Source organism: Pygocentrus nattereri, chromosome 29, assembly GCF_015220715.1.
Source record: "Pygocentrus nattereri isolate fPygNat1 chromosome 29, fPygNat1.pri, whole genome shotgun sequence".
In the NCBI taxonomy this organism is placed as follows: Eukaryota; Metazoa; Chordata; class Actinopteri; order Characiformes; family Serrasalmidae; genus Pygocentrus; species Pygocentrus nattereri.
In genome coordinates, this window is record NC_051239.1 from 15,318,331 (window position 1) to 15,340,828 (window position 22,498).

A 22,498-nucleotide genomic window follows, 5' to 3' on the forward strand; every position below is an offset into this window, starting at 1 on the left:
CATCTATCCCCTGACACAAGAGGAGAAGGCACTAGACACACATATGAATGAAGCCCTTGAACAAAGTTTTATTCGACCATCCACCTCCCCAGTAGCTTCTAGTTTTTTTTATTAAAAAGAAAGATGGTGGATTACGCCCTTGAATCGATTATCAAGCATCGAATCAAGTCACCAAAAATTACCCTTATCCTCTGCCTCTAGTGCCTGTTGCTTTAGAACAGCTAAAAGGAGCCAAATACTTTACAAACTTGATCTCAGAAGTGCATACAACTTGATCAGAATAAGAGAAGGGGATGAATGGAAGACTGCTTTCGTGACCACTAGGGGGTGCTATGAGTACCGGGTGATGCCTTTCGGGCTCTCTATCACCTCCTCTGTTTTTTAATTCTTTATGAATGAAATACTGAGAAACATCCTAAATAAATATGTAATTGTATGCCTAGACAACATTTTCCCCAGATAGAGAATCCCATGTTCAAGATGTTCTGAACGTTTTACAATGGTTGTGTGATAATAGCTTTTACCTAAACAGTGAATAATGTGAATTTCATTTAGAAACGTGATCATGGACGATCAAAAGTTCGAAGTGGTAGTTCAGTGGCCAACACCCTCCTCCATAAAAGAACTACAAAGATTCCTAGGGTTTGCTAATTTCTACCTAGATTCATAAGGAACTGAATAAGGGCAGTAAGAAATTACGATGGACAGAGCAGGCAGATAGGGCTTTCCAAATACTAAAGGAAGCTTTAACCACAGCCCATATTTTGCAACACCCAGAGCCCTTTGTTGTAGAAGTTGATGCTTCTGAGACAGGTGTAGGAGCTGTGTTATCCCAATGCTTAGGCTCACCTCCTAAATTACATCATGTAGAGTTCTATCCACACAAACTGTCCCCAGCAGAACATAATTATGGCATCAGAGATAGAGAACTGTTAGCTGTGAAACTAGCTCTCGAAGAACAGCGGCACTGGCTCGAAGGCGCAACACCCATTTGTGGTTTTAACTGATCACAAGAACCTAGAATATTTACGTACCGCTAAGCGTTTAAACTCCTGCCAAGCTAGATGGTCTCTCTTTTTCTCTGGCTTCCAGTTCAGCATCACTCACAGACCTGGATCCCGAAACACTAAAGCTGATGCCCTGTCCACAATACATCACACAGACACCACGGCAAGTCCAGTAGACAAGGTGGAACGTATACTTCCACCTGAAGTATACATAAGTATGGTATGCTGGGAGATAGATGAAGAGATCGAAAAGGCATTACCTAATATAGAGATACCTGCTCATTGTCCCTCAGGGAAGCTTTATATACCCAATCAGTTCTGCGCTTCCCCTACTACTTTTACCCACTCATCCCTAGCATCCGGCCATCCAGGCAAAGCTAGAACACAGCAACTCATAGCCAATAGATACTGGTGGGAATCAATGTGTAAAGAAATTCAGTTATTTGTTAGCTCTTGTTCAACTTGTTGCCCAATGTAAGACCCCTAAGATGCTGCCCACAGGAAAACTCATGCACTTCTCCATCCCTAGCAGACACTGGTCCCATCTAGCAGTGGATTTTGTCACAGACTTACCTGAATCCCAAGGCCACACCACCATATTAACAGTAATAGATTGATTCTCAAGGGGGGTTAGATTTGTTCCCTCTTGCCCACTGCATTTCAGACAGTGGTAGCACTTTTTCATCAAGTTTTTAGATTGTATGGTATACCAGAGGCTATAGTGTCAGATAGGGGATCACAATTTATTTCACAGGTTTACCATGAGTTTCACATCTGGATATCACCTCCAATCAAATTAACAATGCGAAAGAGTCAATCAGGAACTGATTTCTGAGACTCCTTTGCCATGATTATCCTTTGACTGGTCACATTTTCTACTAAGGGCGGAAATGACACAAAATTCTCTCACCAGCTCGGCCACAGGAATAATACCATTCCAGTGTATTTTGGGGTATCAACCACCTCTAGCGCCATGAAAAGGTATGACCACAGACGTGCCAGAGGTAGATGAGTGGACGCAAAGGAGTGAAAAGGTATGGGAGAATACGCACTGGCGTATTGAAGATGTCCTGAGATGAAACAAAGAATAGGCTGACAGATGCAGGAGTGAGAACCCAGTATTTCAGTCCGGGGTTCTCAACCAAGGACTTTTGTCAGTTCGAGGGAAGTAGGAAGCTTCAGCTCAAATACATAGGGCCCTTCAAAATTGTGAAAAGAATCAATGGCTATGTTTACATGCAAAGATTTTTGCCAGTCCAATTGTATTCAATTACAGATTCAGACTAAGGTGTTTATATGCACACTCTATTCAACAATCTGATGGAAAATCTGTTTACATGCTCACTACAAGTAATCAGACTCAAAATGAGTAGCGCTTAGAGTAAACATTACCATGACAGCGAACATCGTGTGAGGTCCAGTCAGCATGAGATGAGTTTCCAGTTCACGCTTGTGTTTTCAATTGCTTTAAACTGATGTCAGTCTCAGAAAAACGTCCTTCACATGTACTTATAAAGGAAGTGGCAAGAAGAAGACGTCGTGTTCTAAGACACATACGCTAGACGTCCGTCCCACCATCATCGGATTACTAACCGATTATTAGGCTGCAGGTAATAATCTGCATATAACCCCCCCCACCATGTGTCCCATTCTTTTTATATGTGTCTCTACTCAAACCCATTGTTGCAGGACCATTGGATGAGGCTACACTGGGTGGCACGCCACCTCCACCTGAGGTGATAAATGGGGCGCCAGTTTATGCTGTCCGAAGGCTGCTGGACTCCAGAAGGCGAGGTGGCCAATTCCAGTATCTCGTGGACTATACAGGGATATGGAACAGAGGAGCAGAGTTGGGGATCAGCGAAAGACTTCCTGGACCCCTGTCTTGTAGCTGATTTCCATAGTCAACACCTGGACAGACCTGCCCAGGCTTTAGCAATGGTTAGTCGCAAGGTATTGTTTCTACTGAAATCTACTGAGCGTTCTTTCGATTGTATTCCCATGTATGACTTGTTTTTCCCTGTTTTCTCTGACTGGTTTTTGATTTGCCCTTTGGATTGTTTGCTCTGGATCTCTGGTTTTGTGTGCTTTGACCTTCTGCCTCTTTTTTGACAATGATTTTGGATTCCGAATTCAACATTAAAGCCTGCTTTCCTTTATCCGCAAGCGTCTATATTCTGTGCAATCATTACAAAGGGTTAGGTTTAGACTAATAGTAATTATAGTTAAGGTTTGGGTAGGTCTCCAGGAAATGAATGGAAGTCTATGTAATGTCCCCATAATTCAGAGAAACAAACGCATGTGTGTAAGAGTCACTTCCCCGGGAACAGTTCACTCATGGGATTTCCATAGGAAGGATCTCAGCAGCAGCTTAGTGACAACCTGTCCCCTTGGCGATATGTAAATAAGGATGAGCCTGTCTCCAGCTAGAGCATCAAGCCAGGGAGATTCCATCACGCTGTATGTTAATGACTATCCTTCAATTATCATTGTCAGTTATTATCAATTATCCTCATTCATATGCCGGTCACCACAACAGTGCCACTGTGTGAGGGGGTCCTGACCTTTTCAGGCCAAGATTGCACTGAGCATGCCCAGAATATCGACACAGAGACCAAGTAAACAAAACAATGCAAAGAAAAGGAGCTGGCAGGTTTCCAGGAAAAGTCAATGTTTCTTTTGAAAGTGCATAAACAAATAAAATGGATAGACAGAGCCACTCCAAAGTTTGGACACCCCTGATCGACTGTATGTTTTCATAATCTTAAAGATATTTTGATGTTTGCTTCTGAGACAAATATAAATAGCGAAGCTGATGGCTACTTAAAATCCACAAAAAATCTAAATTTAAAACTATATAAACATTAAAAATGTAGAAGTGCCCAACCAAGCAGCAGCCGGCAGGATCTTAGTATACAGTCACATTCAAAAGTTTGGGCAACATCGGTCAAATTACAATATTATGTTGATTTTCTAAGTGATTGTCAAATTAGTACCCATCCTCTACAGAGAACACACATCTGCACATTTCTAATGCACATTTGCTGTTTATTAGCTGAAACCATAATAAAAAACGGATAACATGGAGGCTGTTCAAAGGCTGTGATATTAAGACGTGCTGACAAATATTTTGATTTTTTAAGTTGCGTTAACTTATTGTCACTTAGAAAATCAACAAAACACATCACTTGACTGAGGGCAGTTAAAACTTTTGCCTACTATATATTTAGAGAATGTCTTTAGGCCTTTTGAAAAGCATTCCAAGTGGCTCCTCATGAAGCTACTTGAGAGAAGCCCAAGAGCGTGTAAAGCTGTATTAATGGGGCTACTTCGTAGAATCTAAAGTTTTGATTTGTTTATTATTCAACACATTTATATGTGTACCTTCACAGCCTTTATGTCTTATTCTCAGTCCTCATGTCTATTATTCTAAAACATGGAAAATGGTTAAAATGAAGAAAAACCTTTCTAGGACTGGGTGTGTCTAAACCTTTGATTGTTACTGTAAGTGTGGACGATGCCAGTACATTGCTGGGTGCTAGTAAAGTGCTGCAAATATACAGCACAGCACTAAGATGTAAGTTACTGTAAGATATTGTACTACAGCATTAAAATCACAGTAGCTATGCATTTAACTAGATAATACATATCTAACATGGTAACTAGAAACTAGAAACTATGTTCCTGCATATCTACAGTAATACTGGACATTTTGTTACAGTACTACAGAAAATTTGACATCTAATTAAATGACAGTAATTGGTAGTGATAATGATTTGCTCACTGACATGAGCTGCCACAACCAGTGGACATACATCAGAGCTTGTTCTCTGTCCCCAGCAATGCTGAACTCCTTTGAGGGGGGCTACAATCTACAGATACTGTATCTATTGCTTAACAACGTATTGATTCTCTCACCTCTTACATATAGACCAATATATAGTCCATCAAAGCCATGCTAATCTACTTTATGGTTAATACTGTGCTTTTCTCTTGTGTCCAATGCAGTTAAGCTTTACATATAAAGTGCTTTGCTAAAGGTTTAGGTACCTGAGAACAGTGGAGGACATTTTACTCATTACATTATACTTACTTTTGACAGAGTGGCAATGTTACAGACATTCTTGTGAATTATGTTAATGAACCAAACCAGGTGGTGTTTTGGGCTGTGGTTGGTTATTGTTGGAGAGTTCTTCTGCCAATAGTTATGTTTAGACATTGTATTTAAAAGCAATCTATTTGAACAATATAGAAAAACAATACATACATTAATAACAGTAATACAATAATAAGAGTGAGTTTACTTATGTCAGTGTGTATCCTCTCCTTTTCATTGCAGCGTGGTACTATTCGTCATTATCATTAAGCACCTAGGAGTTTGGCTAATGAATACTTCATTATGTTAAATCAAGTGTACTGCTGATGAAATAAAGGCATTGAGTGAAAATCTGGAGCCTTCTTTTTTGGAAAAAAAAAAGAATAAAAGTTTTTTACTTTTTACTGAATTTATTTCTACTTGTTTTTATTCTAATGATAAGTGATGAACTCACTTACTGCTACTACTGAAAGTGAAACGTTTTCTCAACTTCTCACCAGTTTGGAGTCCCCTTTGTCATATTTTCATTTTGTGACAAATGTTTTCAGTGGTTGACAAGTCTGGTCTGCCAGCAGGTCAGTTTAGCATTAGAACTCTTTTAATCCAAAGAAATGCTGTTGTAATATGAGCAGAATGTGGTTTGACACTGTCTTGCTTAAATAAGCAAGGCCTTCTCTGAAAAAGACGTCAACTGGATGGCACTTCACCTGGATCATCTGGATGGCCAATTCACCTCAGTCCAAATGAGCTTGAGCCCAGAGAAGTTGGCAGCACTTTGGAATCCTATATATATATCTGGTTTCTTCATTTTTTAGAGTTTTAACTTACATTTGTGGATGCAGTGATGAACTGTTTTTACAGACAGATGTTTTCAGAAGTGTTTCTGAGCCCATGCAATGATTTCCACTACAGAATCATGTCTGTTTCTCACACAGTGCCACCTGAGGGCCCAAAAATCATGGCCAGCAAATTTTTGGTCTTGCTCCCTTGCATACAGAGATTTCTCCAGATTCTTTGAATAATTTTAATGTTATTATGCACCATATATGATGAAAAGCAAAAGTTCTTTGCTATTTTATCTTATGAAAATGTTATTCTTGAATTGTTACGCTATTTGATCAACTTTTTAAGAACGTGTTGATTGCATCAAATTTAAAATAGGCGTTTGTCAGTTTCAACATTTGATTTGTTGTCTTTGTACACTTTCAATGAAATATAGGGCTTCAATGATTTGCACATCATTGCATTTTGTTTTCGTTTACAACCTGTCCCAACTTTTTTGGAAATGGTGTTGTACAGTAAACTGTTAAAACATTTTAATATAGCATAACAATTTTTAACATAACATTAAATGGCAATTAAGTATGTTGTTGTAAAATTAAAATTACTGCAATTTTATTCATTCATTAAGCTTGTGCTTCGTTTTCTAGAGTGTTCATGTGTTTATCTTTGAGCACAAAAATTACACAATTTTATTTTTTAATTTTTACTCAACATTGAAAACATAAAAGAGCAAAAAGATTTCTATTGCTTACTGAGGATGAGCTCAGGTTGGGTTAGGTGTGTGCAGTGCAGTTAGAGTAATACAAGTTAAAGGGGAACATTCCCAAAAGGCATATATACAAATGTATATGTGTGTGTGTGCTATCATTGGACAACCTGATCACATCAGGCTAAGCTTATTATTAAGCGTAATTAACGGGTCATGGAGATAAAACAATAACCGAGTGCCAGAGAAAAGCAGCGAGGCTGGAAAGCACACATGTTCTCTTCAGAGGGAAGAGTTACTCAGCTTTAATTACTGCTTGCAAATTGATGGCAACCTGGGAGTACAACACACTTCCCTGCTTCTCTCTTTCTACCTTTTTGTTCACCCCTTCAGTTACCCACCCTCTCTCTCTGTCTCTCTCTCTCTCTCTCTCACGCTCTCTCTCTCTCTGCAAATGCATCTTTTTAGCTTCCAAACCAAAGATGCAGGTGTATTACAAGGGGTCAAACAAAGGTTGTATGAATGTACTCGCCCACAGGTTTTACTTTTGTATGTGTGTTAGTCTGTGTGTTTGTTTTATGTGTGTGTGTGTGTGTGTGTGTGTGTGTGTGTGTGTGTATGTGTGTGTGTGCATATGTTCCCTCCAGGATTGTCTCCTGTTATTGTCTTTTATTGAGATGAGATGCTCTAGATGTGGGTTTGTGTTTTGGGGGCTGAGCTACCCAGCTGCATTTTAACGCTAATGAGCATAGTGACACCTCATTTGTTCTCAAGTAGCTTCTGAATGTGCGTGATTTCCACACAAGTCATGTAATACACTTCATGAATCAAGAGTGAGTATTGTTGTTTTGCTATACTATTTAAATGCAATCACACAATGACATTAAATGCACAATGAACTGTGTCCAAATTTCATTCTGTAGTCACAGTGTTGAGTTTGCTCTTCTGATTTTTTTTTTAAATGTGTATAGCTTATATAGTTAAAGTCTACATACAGTGTATGTGCATATAGCAAAAAAAGGTGTAGTTCTCCTTTCCCTATAGCAACACTGTACACCCAACGATCAGAGACAGTCTCTGAGGAATTTAAGTTTAGCTTTGTTATTAGTTTGTCATTATTACTGCTCAACATGATCGAACTTAAGTACTGATTGTGCTGTGATTGTGTATGATTAATGTCATCCATGTATTTGTATATACAACTAGTGTTTAGGTATCACTGAATAATCGCGTTTGTTAATTTGGTGTCAGGAGAACGGCCAGTTCACAACGGCCATTATGTGCACATATGAGCTTTTCTTTCTTTCCCTGCACTTCTAAATGATCTGCTGTCTTATTGTCATGATTGTGTTGTTCTCTAAGCCAATCAGCTGATTAAGTAAAGAATGTAAAGGAAAAGGAAATTCTGAGAATTCCAAAGCATTCATGAACTTTCTGACACCATTGTAGTTTATGGCAAAAAGTGGAAGTTTACTTCATCCACTGCCCTCCAGAGCTTATGTCAAATTTATGTCATTGTGCTTTTGTTTGTTATCAGTGGTGCTAACAGTGACTTGTAATGTGTGCATGTATGTGTGATTGTATTGCTGTTGTTTTCTTGGGAGTTTACTCAGGCTTTCTTTAGCCGATTAGTTGTATAATACACCACCTGTGTGTGTGTGTGTGTGTGTGTGTGTGTGTGTGTGTGTGTGTGTGTGTGTGTGTGTGTGTGTGTGTGTGTGTGTGTGTGTGGAAATGGATGGTCCTCCTCTCTCCAGGCAGGCCAAGCCTGTTCTCCATTAGCACGCAGCGGCCAGACGGCCCAGCGTAATTGGAGCGAGCCGTGGGGAGTGTGTGTGTGAGGTGTGTGTGCAGCGTGCCGGCTCAGGGCGAGATATCGAGAGCCGTCCACTCACACTAATGTTTTCCATTATCTTTCTCCAGTGCGCGGGTGAAAAACAGCCCGTTGGAGTGTGTGTTCTTGTGTGCGTGTGAGTATGGACATGGGTGTGCTAAGGCTGTACGGTAGCCAAAGAGCTTCAGTGTGTTGATGTGTGTGTGAAAGAGAAAAGGAAGATACGCAGGGGGTTGTTTGTGATCAACACATTCGATTTTTCGTTGCAAGGTGTTTTTCTCCCTCACACGAGTCTCTTTTTTTACAGCTTTTCAGGCCTAGCGATTCAGAGTGACGTGGTTGTTTATTTGCCTTTAATGGACATGTTTCGGGCTCTCGGCAAGCCCGGGCTGAGCGGCGGCACAAAAAACACAGCCAAACACATTTGGCCACCAAGAGTGGCGGGGGAGGCCAGCGGTGCACAAATACAGAGATGGAGGCTATAGGGAGGTCCTACACAGCAGGGAAAGCGAAAGTGGGTAGCTGACAATAGATGAAAGGGAGGACGAAGGAAGTGAAAGGAAAGAAAGTGACAAAGAGAAAAGAGAGGCCGACACATATGAAAGACATGACGAGGGAAAGAAAGAGCTGAGATGCTGATCATAGACTGAGCTGGGAGGAGGGTGAGAAGAGAGTTTGCAAGGTGGAGAGAGAGAGAGAGAGAGAGAGAGAGGGGGGGGGGGGGGGCAGAGAGGCGAGAGATTATCTCTTTATACCTCTAATTGCCAATAATACATTTATCGAGTTTGCAAGCCAATGGCAGTTCTTCCTCACTAAATTTCTAAATGCAGTTTCTTGTTGTTTTTGTAATTACAACCACATGACTTACCAAAAGCACTGTGCTTTCTAGGAAGGCTGCTCACCTGCATCCTTCTGTTTTTATCCTTCAATTTTTTTTCCTTTTATCCCAGAGACTTACATTCAGTGTTTTTGAACTGGTCCTGTTTGCTCATACTTCATGCTGAAACCAGTACACGCAATACTGATGCATATCTTTATTATGTTTCACACTTCTTTCTCTTGGTCCTTTGTCCATTCTTTCCACCACTTGCTTTACAGCCTGTGGACTTCAATTTCATCTTCTTCTCAGTCTTCACCTGAGCTAGGGGTGAATAGTTCAGTCACATTTGACACACAGCATCTGATAAACGTGCCACTCAGTCTCTACTGCTGTAACGACCCACTACTTGCTGGCCACGGCTCATGGTAGGTGCGCACCATCCTAAAAAGAAACTTGTATATTGTTTAAATGTCTTTATTTGTTAGTGTAAAGAAGTGTTGTGTGTTATTGGTGGTTATTTTTGTCTGAATGTGGGCCTTCTCAGAAGTGGGGCTGCAGCACTCACGCCAGTATTGGAAGTGCGACCAGGCGGAGTGCTGCTGTTGCTGCCATTGCCACCAAGCTGCACAGAACTTGATGCAGCAAACCACATCCCTTGTGCTATCCGGAAACGCACACATGCCCAGGGACTTGGCTCAAGCTGGTGGGCTGCCAGGACAGTCAATCCTTTGAAGAGGGGGCCTACTTGAAGTGACCCACTACTGGCACTGCCACTGAGACACTCAGGAGGTGTTGCCATGCACACAGCTATAGGTCAGAAAGGAGCTTTAATGTTGTTTAAGCGTCATTGTTTGTTAGTGTAAAGAAGCGTAATACGTTATTTGTGGTTCATCGTGTCTGAGGGTGTGGGTGTTTTCCCCCTTTGTATCTGCCTTTCTGTCCTGGTGTTTAATTAAGAAAACGTCTCATGTTGAAATAATGGCCTTCCCTGTGTTTTACTCTACAATACTACAATATTAAACCCACATCCAAACCACAAATCCATAGTATGTGACGTGGCTTGAAATTTGCAAAGAGAAAAGTGGCCGATGTGTAGTTTCTAAGATCTTTCTAACACACAAATGCTAATCTGTCTGTAACCTCAAACAACACATTACTCACATAGTCACATGATAATTTACTTCATCATGCATGTTTTAACTGGAAAAGCTAATGAAGAGCTAGTCAGCTGAAAGTCATTCTGTTAAATCTACCTAAGCAGAGTACAAAATGAGCTTGAGCTTGCTGTTTATTTGTGGTTTTCTGTGACATTTCCTATGTAATATTGTTGTGTTAGGTATTATCTGCTGCACTTCTCGTCCGGTATGCAATAGCCTTTAGATGGCTAGTAGTCTTTATTACTTTCATGATTACTTTCACTAAACAGATAAGACATTCTAACCAAAACATCAGATCTGCGCTACCATATGGTGGAGCAGAGTTCAGATATCTCATGGTTTTTCAATATGAGAATATATAATAGTAAACAGCAGCTAAATCACTTATCCAAAATTCTCATTTATTATTTTATTTTTTCAGAATTGTTATACACAAATAAGGCTACTCAGACTTAAATATTTACTCTTTGCTCTTTAATTCGTTCTTGTCTCTTTCCTTCATCATCCTGTGGAAACACATAGATTCTGCCATCCTTTGAATTCTGTCCTTTGATCATAGAGCCATGAGACTATAAAGTTTGAACTGCTGACTCCAAGCACGTGACTGCATTTCATACAGATAGCAGCAGCTAGGCAGCACCCTGCTGTCCTTTCTTTCATCACTCCATCCTCCAGTAGAAACTCATTGATTTTGTTACTTCTTGGATTTTCAAAGCAGAGCCATGAAACTTCACAGAAAGATTCCACTGTTGTCCCAGTGCCCATAGCAGCATTTCATATGGATAGCACTGGTCAGTCTAACCTTTCAGTTCTTTTTTTTCCCATTGGTCACCATCCCACTGAGACCTATTGATTTTGACACTCTCAGATTTCTCAAGCTGAAGCCACCAACTTGAAAGATTCAACTGTTGACCCAAAGCTCTTGACTGTATTTCATACCGATGGCACACATCTATCTAACTTGCTCACCTTTCTGTCATATTTTCTTTCTCCAACAGAAACTCCTGGAATTTTCAAGCGAGTGCCATCAAACTTGGTGTATAGATTCAATGGTTTACCAAAAGCATTTAACTACTCTTCAGCACTTGTATATCTAAAGGCTGTTATTGTTTTGTTCATTCTCCCATCATCTCATTGAAACATATTGATTTCAATATACAATGAATCTTCACACTACAACCAAATCTGGTTCAGAAAGATTCAGTGCACAATTAATAGTTGACCAAAGCAGTCTGCTATCCTGTTTTTTGTGACTCCCATCATTTCATCAATCAATATCATCTTCATTCATTCTTGGGTTTGTAAGACAACAAATGTATATACTCTATATACAACAAATTTAGCAGAAATTAGGAGTTAAATGCTAAAACAATGAATCTGTCTACCAAGTTTAATGGCACTAGCTTGAAAATTCGAGGAGTTTTACAATCTGTGGATTCTGTTAGGGAATGAAGTTGACAGATAGGTGAGCAAGGTTATATAGGTATGTGCCATATAAGTATAAAATACAGTCATGTGCATTGGGTCAACAGTTGAATCTTTCAAGCTGATGGCTTTAGCTTGAAAAATCCAAAAAGTGTCAAAATCAGTAGGTCTCAGTGGGATTGTGATGAAGGATAAAAAAAGAATTGAATGGTTAGATTTGCCAGTGACTTGAATGCCTTAACACATTCTTGAAGTCTATGACTTGAAGAATCCAAACCCTAACTTGACCGGGGGACCAGCCGCATGTCTGGAGAAGTGAAGTTTATTCGTTTGCGCGTAGGTACCAGACACCTAGCCAGCCTGTAAGACACTGAGTTGATGCAGTTTTATAGCTGGACTAATGCCAAGATTAGGCTCAGCCTATACATGACAGCCAACATTCCAAGAGCTATCAGCATTTGGATTATAACAGGCAGCTCTATTTGACTTCAGACATATAACAATAGGCAATGACCAGTTATTGTCACTTATATCACCTACCATTATTTGTTCTATTCGCATGGTTTTAGAAGCAGAATGATCTGTGCATATAGCTTGTGCAGAGATATGAAACCTTGGGATCACATAATAGCAGTGACACAAGGCATGACATACAAACAACCATCACCTCCTAAGGTATGATTTTGTGCTCACAGAATGGCCTGAGCACAGACCATGTTGTGGTCTTGTGTTGATCATGTCTGCAAAAGCCATTGTCAGAATGCTTATGAAAACTATCGGTTTCATCATTCTTTATTCACTTTTTTTATAAAAAGTCCTTTATCATGCAGCTTGTCGCAGTGGTAGCCACCTTCTCTTCCAGAATAGTGGGAGCAAGTGTTGATGTGTCCAAACAGCTTGCAGGGCAAAATCAGGGGACCTAGATAGGCTTTGATGTCAGTTCTTTCGACCACCAATCAGGAACCCATCTCATGTCCTGTTTCATCGTCACTGTCTCAGATCTGCTCTGGCATGTTCTAAAAACAAAACACATAGACACGGCAGCAGTATCATGTTCTTCTTACACAGTCCATGTCGTATGTCCTTGTGTAAAGGTTTGGTTTAGCACTTGTAATGGATACCTTCTTTCCCTGCCTAACATGGGTCCTGGCCTCTGGTGGGAGTAAGGCCGCAAAGGGGATTAGGGAATCTTCACTCTCAACGTTGACCCCCATGATCTAGACATCACAGTTCCTCCTCAGAGCATCTCCCAACCAGAGTCACCCATTCTATCCCTGTGCTAGCCATCACTATCAGGTGGTGGTACCCATGTATCCATATTTTTCCTTGACACTTTAGAGCAGAGAATGTGGTAAGGAAGACTTGATATGGACCTTTTCATTTTGGCTGTAATGGCTGAGTCTTATGCACTTAGACAATAGATTGACACCCCTTAATAAGTTCTCAATGCATCCAACACCTGTTTCTGAGCAACAGCTTCAGATAAAGTCTGACAGTATTGCAGTAGAACTATCAGACATAACGTTTATCTGCAGCTTTCATAACAAGCTGTAATTGTAGATCTGGCAATCTAGCCATAGCTATTCCTACAGCCCTGTGGGCTGTCTGTCATCACACCAGTTTACCATTAGCTTTTGGCAAATGTGTTTTTCTTACATATTTTGCACAGAACTAGAAACCAGTGTTTAATTTTCACAGTCATGATCAGCTGAATTATATTCCAGTTGCACATAATGACTTCAAATAACATTTATAGCTACCCTTTTTGACAACTAAATTAGGTCCAGTTAAAACCAGCAAGCCTGTTACCTCACCTTTGTGCTGTCACTGAAAGAATCTTGTACTTTAAGAGCAAAGTAGAAACTCAGTATGGTCATTTCAGTGAGAATTTGATCCAGAAAAGTTGGAGCAACAGCTAAAACCCACAAGGTTAGTTTGCCTGGGTTGCTGTCAGGCAGGTGACATTGTTGACATGTAGGGTGCTTGTCCAGGCAGGTTGAACCCCAGTCTACAGTTGAACCCCAGTTTTTTAGGAAGTTAGTCCCAGTATCAGACAAGATTGTTCCAGACTTATTTTAAAGCATCAAACTTTTCCTTACATTTATACTTCCACAGGCCTATTTTGCCTTGGGGGCAGCATGCATTAAGACATGCTCTTCAAGTTTGCTCTACTTGTTTGCCAGAATGACATATTTAGCTTCTCATCTAGGGAGCATATTTTATCTGAATGGCACTTTCTTTTAATAGTATTCGTCAAAACTATCCATCCACTCTGACAATGAAAACATTATCAGACCAATCAGGTGCCACCCTACCTACCCCTCTGTGTGGTAGACTTTCCTCCTGCCATGGGCTTACGGCAACAGGCCACAATACAGGCCTAAGCACACTACCACGGTCTTCCCCTCTGTTCCGTCAATGAATGGAGGATAACCTAATGGTTTTAGGGTTTGCTTCGAAATGGGCACTCACCTAAACATAGAGATGAGATGTCCAATCCGGGTCATGGCACCACTTGAAGAATCCAAACCCTAACAGGGGACCAGCCGTAGGTCTGGAGAAGTGAAGTTCACAATTCATAGAAAACCTTCCAGAACTATCAACCCCAGTCTCCACTCCATCAGACCAAATGGAGTTAGATTTACTAACCAATTATTTAGAAAATACCTTTCAATCCACTTTAGAAAATGTGGCGCCACTTAAAATAAAAAAGAATAAGGCAGAAAAAGCTCACCCCATGGTACATCAATAAAATCTGTACCTTAAAACAAACAGTTCGGAAACTAGAGCAGAAATGGCGACAAAACAAGCTGGATCTGGAAGGACAGCCTTATAGAGTATAGAAATGTTCGCGCTAAAGCTCGCTCAGCATATCTGGCCTCGCTGATCGAGAACAATAAATATAATCCTAGAGTTCTGTTTAGTCTGATTTCCAGAATCACAAAAAATCAGGTGGGTACTGAACCACAAATTCCGGCAACTCTCACCAGTGAAGTTTTTATGGACTTCTTTAATAATAAAATTGAAAATATTAGACAACAAATCCAACCCACAGTATTAAATCTACACAGTTGTAGAAGAAAGGCTGGAAACTTTTTACCCACTCCCACAGCTAGAACTAGAGAAGATTATCTCCTCTGCAAATTGCACGACCTGCACGCTCGATGCAATTCCCTCAAAGTTACTCAAAGAAGTACTACCAGTTATTATAAACCCTCTTTTAACTATAGTAAACGTGTCCCTTAGCCTGGGCCATGTACCCAAAGCTATTAACCTAGCAGTTATCAAACCTCTGATCAAGAAACCAAATCTTGACGTTAGCGTATTGTCTAATTACAGGCCTATTTCTAATTTACCATTTAAATCTAAGATCTTAGAAAAAGCTGTGGCCCAAAAACTTAGGTCATATCTACAGGTATATGAACAGGTGAGACGGACATGATCACGTAGGGATGAACAAGAATAGACAGAAGAATGTTCTAAATACAGGCACAGCACAGGCACACACAATACTGAATATAATGACATATAACGCAACGCTAAACACTTTACAGGGCAGTACATTTCTACAGACTTCATTTATTTTTGGGTTTATAAGAATGTACTTAATGAATATACAGACTTTAATACAAAATGTGGTCTTTTGGCTCAAAGAGCCTAGATGAATCATACTGAGAGCACAACATCTCGCACTGCTACGTGTTCATTTCACAACAAACTTTAAACTCTGTCTTAGTTTCTCCCAAAAGTAAAAACAGATGAATAAATATTTCCCATCAAGTGGTCCCTCTGCACTAATGCAAAGTAATGCATTGCTGAAGCATTACTGCCATCTGCTGGACACCTTATTTGATTGCAAATGTGAAAATCCAGTGCCAAATGTTTCGATCTCATCATTTAAAAGATCCCACAATCTTAAACTCCACTTGAAGACAACCCCATTTAATCTGTTGTTTCTAAAAGAGAGTTCTGAGACGTGAGTGCTGTCTGCTGGACAGTATAAAAAACACTTTTTCTCACTTAAAGACAGCTTATAACAAGAAATATGAAGCATTTTCAAAGAAGACTATATAGTTTAAAGCACAAGAAACCCTAATAAATCTATCTAAAAGACTGTTCTGATTTATGGGGCATTGATAAGTGCTTTGGAAATCTAGAGAACGTTTAACACCCATGTATTTGTAATTGAGTAAACTAATACTGATATACTGTATGTGTTAAACTATTCACTCTTTAAAAATGTGCTACAGAGGGGTTGCCTGAGCAAAGCCAGTTTTGTTTCACCAAAGAACCAAACCCTTTTTCAAGGTTTAAAGAACCTCCGAATAATGTAAAATTGTGAACTTTCTAGACCAGTTGAATTCTTTAACCCCTTCAATGGCCAGGGCATTAAAACAAAGTTTGATTACACACTTCTATATTCTTAAAACAGCTCAACCCGTTTGCCTTGAAGTCCCTGTATTTGCTGAATAATAAGTCTTGATATGTAATAAGCCTGGGATTTTAAAAGGTTACATTTTTACATTCACACATCTCATTTACAAAAAGTAGTTCTCTAAAGAACCATCTACTGAAAGGTTTTAGGTAACTAAATGTGGTTTTTCTGTGGCATTACACAAAGAACCCTTTCTGACACCTTTAGTTTTTCTGTTTATTTAAAACTCAGATCAAAGAAGCAGGTATATATTTTGTTCATCAAGCTACAATGTAAATGTACCCTCAAAGATACAGCAGTGGTTTTAAGGTCCAATTGTGCACCATAAATAAGTTTTTCCCAGGTGAAAATGTTTTAAAACAGGACAATAAAATAAAAAGCCTGGAGATTTGAAAATATTTGAAAAATTTGAAAATATAATTTCAGTGCATTATGGTACAATTATATTCCCTGACTAACAGTACTGGGATGTACTCTTGAGGGTACCACCCCAGTGACAAGAAGGGTACTGCCCCAGTGACAGTTCAGTGCCTTTTTTCTGAGTGTTCTTTGACATCTCTTAAACCCTGAGGATCCATATGTGAGCCTACAATTCAGTTTGTCACACTTACAACTTCATAACCTTCATAATACTGAGAGTTTCATGTTACTGACAGCTTAGTAACATTCCTTGAATAAACTTATTTCCTACTAGACTTCCTCAATAGGTCTTTGTCAGACAAGCAAACTATGCCTAGATGCAATCTGTCTATATATGTGAAAATCTTTGACCTCTACTACGGCAAGCTTTTGCATTCCAATGTCATTGCGTCAAGCATTACTCCCCAGCGTTACAGAAAGTAAGGAAAAACAGAAACAAGCCAGTGTTTTCCCTTCATCTGTTAATGTTTGTCAGTGTTTTGCTCAAGGTGAGCTGACTTTAAGGATCATTTCTCCATGAACTCTTGCTGTTTAATATCTACACTAATGTGTGACTCATAGTGTGTTGACATGATTAATAATATTCAACTACATCGCTCCCAAGCATATGAGCTTGTTGTTGGGCATCTCATTCCAAAACCAGGGGCATTAATGTAGAGTTGGCCTCCTATATAATTGCAGCTATAACATGCTCTTATGGAACTGCTTCCCACAACATTTTGGAGTGTCTTTGGGAACTTGCACCCATTCAGTCAAAAGACCATTTTTGAGGTCAGGCAGTGAAGGTCTGGCCCACAATCAGGTTGAGGTCAGGGCTCTGTGCAGGCCACTGAAGTTCCTCCAAATGAATCAAACCATATCATTATGAACCTCACTTTGTGCACAATGGTACAGGAAAGGGCCTTCCCCACACTGTTGTCACAAAGTTGGAAACATATAATGGCATTGACATTACCTTCACTGGATCTAAGGAGCCCCAGGCCATTATTCCTCTTCCACCAAACTTTACAGCTGGCACTACGTATTCTGATAGATAACATTTTTCTGGCATCTGCCAAATCCAGATTCATCCATCAGTCTGCCAGATAGTTCAGCTTGATTCACCATGCCAGAGAACATGTGCCCACTGCGCCAATGTACAGTGGTGGCAATCTTTACACAACTCCAGCCAACGTTTGGCTTTTTTATTTGAACATTGTGTGTTGCTGATTGTCCTTGCAAAGTCATTTCATGAAGATCTGGTATGTGGTTCTTTTACTGGTGGTGGAACTCACTGAGTGATGAAACAGGATAGGCGCTTCAGCAAATGCCGGCCCTTGCTCTGAGTTTGTGCGGTCTACCACTTGACTGTGATGTTGTTGCTCCTAGACACTCCCATTTCAAAATAATAGCACTTACAATTGACTGGGGCAGATTTAGCAGGAAATTTTCACAGAATGACCCGTGGCAAATCTCTGAAACACTGGACCTCAGTACTTAAGAGGGCTGTCCACATATTTTTAGCTGTATAGTGTACATCCAGTTATTTACATTAAGTGTTATTGAAAGGGAAGGCCACGTTGCACAGTGGTAAACATGCTCCTGTGGTCCTGATCATGATGCTTCAGGCATCTATTTCAGTATGAGTGTATATTTACATTAAACAAATATGTTGCTAAACATTAAATATGTAGTTAAACATTACATATCATATCTTTGTACTGTTTTCATTTTAAAACAGGTCAAAGTGAATTTACAGATCATTGTTTCAGTTTTTATTTGCATTTCTTACTGTCTCAACATTTTTGGAATTGAGGTTTGCACGTTTACAGGTTGTACACATACAAGGTGCGTTTTATTACCCCCACATACTGGAGTCTTTAACTCAACATTTTGCATGAACTAGTCTGCATTTCACTTTACTGGCCTTCGAATGTGTTATATGCAAATGTTTGACGTATCTCGGGTAGGCTAGTATGTCAGCATTTTGTGTGCGTGTGTGTGTGTGTGTGTGTGTGTGTGTATGTGTATATGTGTGTGAGTGAGAGAGTGCGATTGACACCCAAAACAAAGCTACATTATGTGTTCTTGCATGCGTTCAGTTTGAGGGAACAAATGGTGTATTTTGCCTGTGACTGGCCTTTGTCTTTCTCACTTTCTCTCGCAGCCTGTTGTGAAGCCTCTTGGCCCAGCAGCCTCTGACCTGCACTGCATGAACTACAGCCGGAATCTGAAACAATGCTCAGCTGCTGGACGTGTGTGAAGGCTTAAGGTGTTTTTCCTCTGAAATATGGCACAGGGAAAAAAAGCTGTCTGAACCTTTGGTAAGAAAATGTTTTGATATCTCTCTTTAACACACAAACACACATTTCTGTTATCTTTGTGGGGTATTTCTATTGACGCCTGCACTAAGGCAGACAGTAATTGGTCATGAGTACTGGAATAAAAAAATGTGATATATTTTTGCCCGTGTATTTTCAAATTGCACCACTTTTGCACTTTTTGCTCCTTCAAATACATTTGTAAGAAAAGGAATAGGTTTTGCTGCATTTAGCTCATCCTTTAGTTTGTGCTCTGTTGGGTAGCATTTGCATTACTGTTCACACCTCTTGCCTTTTAGCATTTTATTTTAGGATCCCAAAAAGAGAAAAATAGCACCTAACAAACTTCCCATGCTAAAAGATGCTAGATGTTCTTAGTTCCTTTGATTTTCTATAGGGAACTCAATACTCTGGTTTTTCCCCCAATACTTTGTTACAAAAGATCATTTAAGTCATTTTTCACTGAAGTGACGATACTTTCATTTCATTAGGGATTTAGGCTACTCTGCCTCTTCTGTACTGCTATTCCTACATTTAACTTAGTGTAGGAATAGCAGTAATGAATTTAACAGTAATGTCAGTAACCAAAAGGAAATATTTTGCCTCTTACTTTTTAAACTAGCAATTTCTTTTAATAAAAAAGCATTTTTCTTGTGGGGTCCTGTGGTGGAAAAAGCATCCATATGCTTTACAAACAATTTCATAGAATGTATGGAAGTTCCAGGTTTCCAAGAAGTCCAAGAAACATTAGTTACATACATAGCTGCTCTTCAAACCTGGTCCTAATGTATTTTAATCCATTCGTGGTGGATTAAAAAATTATCCCCAAATAAAAGTAGCTTTTCAGATTTACGGCTATTTTACCATCATATCTTACATATAAGAACTAAGACGACACATGTAGGTTCATTGGTGGTTTTGGATAGTAAAAAAAGGCTATATTTGTGCTGTAGACATTAAGGCTTCTGGTTCCCATCACGACCAGCGTAGGGAAATCAGAGTCACTCGGTTTCTGTACAATGAACCATTTTATGCCAAACCACTGTGAAAGACTCTGTTCACATCTAATTGAATTATTCAGATATTATGAAATTATTCACAAATTATGAAAATAGTGGAATTCCCCTTTAACTCACTTGCCTCTGTGTGCTTCTAAAGTGAGTTTTTAATGCGGCAGACCTAAGCCCTCCACTATAAATCTGTCGATGTCCAGGGTCAATATGGACTGTAACTGTTGGGCTGAGTCATTTTTCTCTGTAGTTAACAGTGCAGTGCCCACAAGATGCCATGGTTTTTACCATGACCACGATGCTTTGTGCCCCAGACATATTAGCAGATCATTTATCACATCATTAGTGGGACTGACTGGATAAAAACTGGATAAATAATGTCAAATTGGTGATTCCCTGACTGGGAAGCCACGGACATCGAGGTATGAAACTAAAATATACTTGAATGCATAAGAACTTGGCTGGTGGCAAGAGAAAATGACAGTTATCCTGGCCTTTCAGACTTGTTATGAGTACTCTGAAGGCAAACATTAAAATGTAAGGACTGAAAGGTGAGGGCGGCATGATGGCGCAGTGGGAGCGCTGTCACCTCACAGCAAGAGGGGCCTCCTGCCTGGTGATTCCGCTTTTCCGGCAAAAAATTACATGTGGTGACAAAGTACAGCTACTTGAAACACCAGCACCACATATACTACCTTGCTACTACCATGTGAATGCCCCTGCTGTGTTGAGAATAACTGGCCACCCAAATAATATCTGGTCAGTGGTCCCTTTCCATTGACAGAGTAATTGGGGCCTGATCAACTTTGCAGAAACAGTATGTAGAGTGTATTTCTTATAAATGACCTGATAATCTATTTGAGTCTTATGGTTTCATCTCAGTGTCACCGATGACCTCATGATCCAAAGCAGGCTAAAGTTCTCCGTAACTACTCATTCAGAGCAGTGTGATGTTAAAGGTGTCATTCCAGAGTAACTTACTGAGCCAGTAAGCTAATTTAATCCATCCATCCATCCATCCATCATCTTCCGCCTCTCCGGGGTTTGGGTCGCGGGGGCAGCATCCTGAGCAATGAGGCCCAGACCTCCCTTTCCCCAGACCCTGAAAACTACATCAAAGAAAGTTATTTCACAATTTTTTTTTACAATAAGATTTTGGCCAAATAAAATATGTTCAGACTGGATATGTAACTGCAGGGCACTGTAAGTAAATTTAGTCCCCAGAGAAAACATTTTTTTTCAGATTTTATCATTTATTTTACCATTTTCAACATTACACATTAAAACCTCACGTGTAGGTTCACTGATCTTTTGCACAGTAAATGGGTATATTTGCATTGTAGATGTTGCAGCCTCTGGTTTCTAGTGAGTATGTTTCTCTACTGTATATCACTTCACGTCAAAACATTCTGAATGACTTTTTCAACATTTCAATGATTAAATTATGTTCAGTTTTAAAAATCTGTCGAATATCTCTTTAAATTTTGCAAAGAATTTTATATTCAATAAAATTATGCTACTACACCAAGAATGCATTTGAGTAAGAATACAAGAAGATTACAAACTTCACTTCACCCGCTAAAATCATCAAATGTCCAGTTTGGATGTAGAGTTCTTGCTCCGGATGTGCAGTTCTTGCTCTTTCTCTGATTTACTCTCATTAAAGACATCATTGAGACATTAAAATGAATGAATGACAATGAATGCTATAAACGAAACAAGAATATTCTCAACGGCCAACCATACTGTCTAATGAATTATGGCATAAAAGACATAAATAAATGTACCTAAGCTGAATAAATGGTACTGACGTCTGTGTTTTACACTGTGCTTTGCATTAACCAAGTACGGATATGGTAAGACAGCGCTCGTGCAAAATGTAGTTGAAATAAAGAAGATATCAAATCATCAAACTGCACGTTCACAGTGTATCAATACCTACAACACGTGACTTTGCCATGTTAAAGGTACATTTGCTATTACTTAAGTTGAGACACTGGAATATAAATTCATTTCAAAAGGTATCTAAACATAAAATAAATGCATTTTAAAATATATTTGGTTAATATGGCAATATATTTGAAATACATTTAGTAGTTGGAATGTGTTCTGGCATGGATTGCAATGTATTTGAAATGTATTTCAATTATAAAAAGAAACACGTCCATGCAATGTAGTATTTTTACTTTATTATTAGAAATAGACCATCCAAACATGCCCAATTGTAAAGCTGTCCATTTGGTCGCCATAGACATTTACACAGCCTACATGGCCCCACACACACACACACACACACACACACACCGCCTCTAAAAGGATGGGCAGTGCATTAATGCTCTTCGACCATGTGTTTGGTTATCTCGCCCCCCAGGGTTCCCACCACACAGGCGGCCTCATCACTCTCTTCCCAGCTCAGGCCACTGTGCTGTCGTGCACAGGGCCTAGTTTTCACCACCCGTATTCCTACAAACCCCGCCCACGGATGCTACGATTGGCTAATAATCC

General features: G+C 39.7%; 1 protein-coding gene across 3 annotated transcripts in view; it reads left to right on the top strand.

The window, feature by feature from the left end:
• The first annotated feature begins 18,813 nt into the window (after positions 1–18,813).
• Positions 18,814–22,498, top strand: part of tmcc1a (transmembrane and coiled-coil domain family 1a) — an 80,879-nt gene continuing 77,194 nt past the window's right edge. Inside the window, exon 1 of one of the 3 annotated variants that reach the window (XM_017705726.2) lies at positions 18,814–18,986. The gene's annotated coding sequence lies outside the window, so the exon portion shown is untranslated. The remainder of the gene's footprint in view (positions 18,987–22,498) is intronic. The other 2 variants (XM_017705727.2, XM_037536234.1) reach the window with 2 other exon arrangements.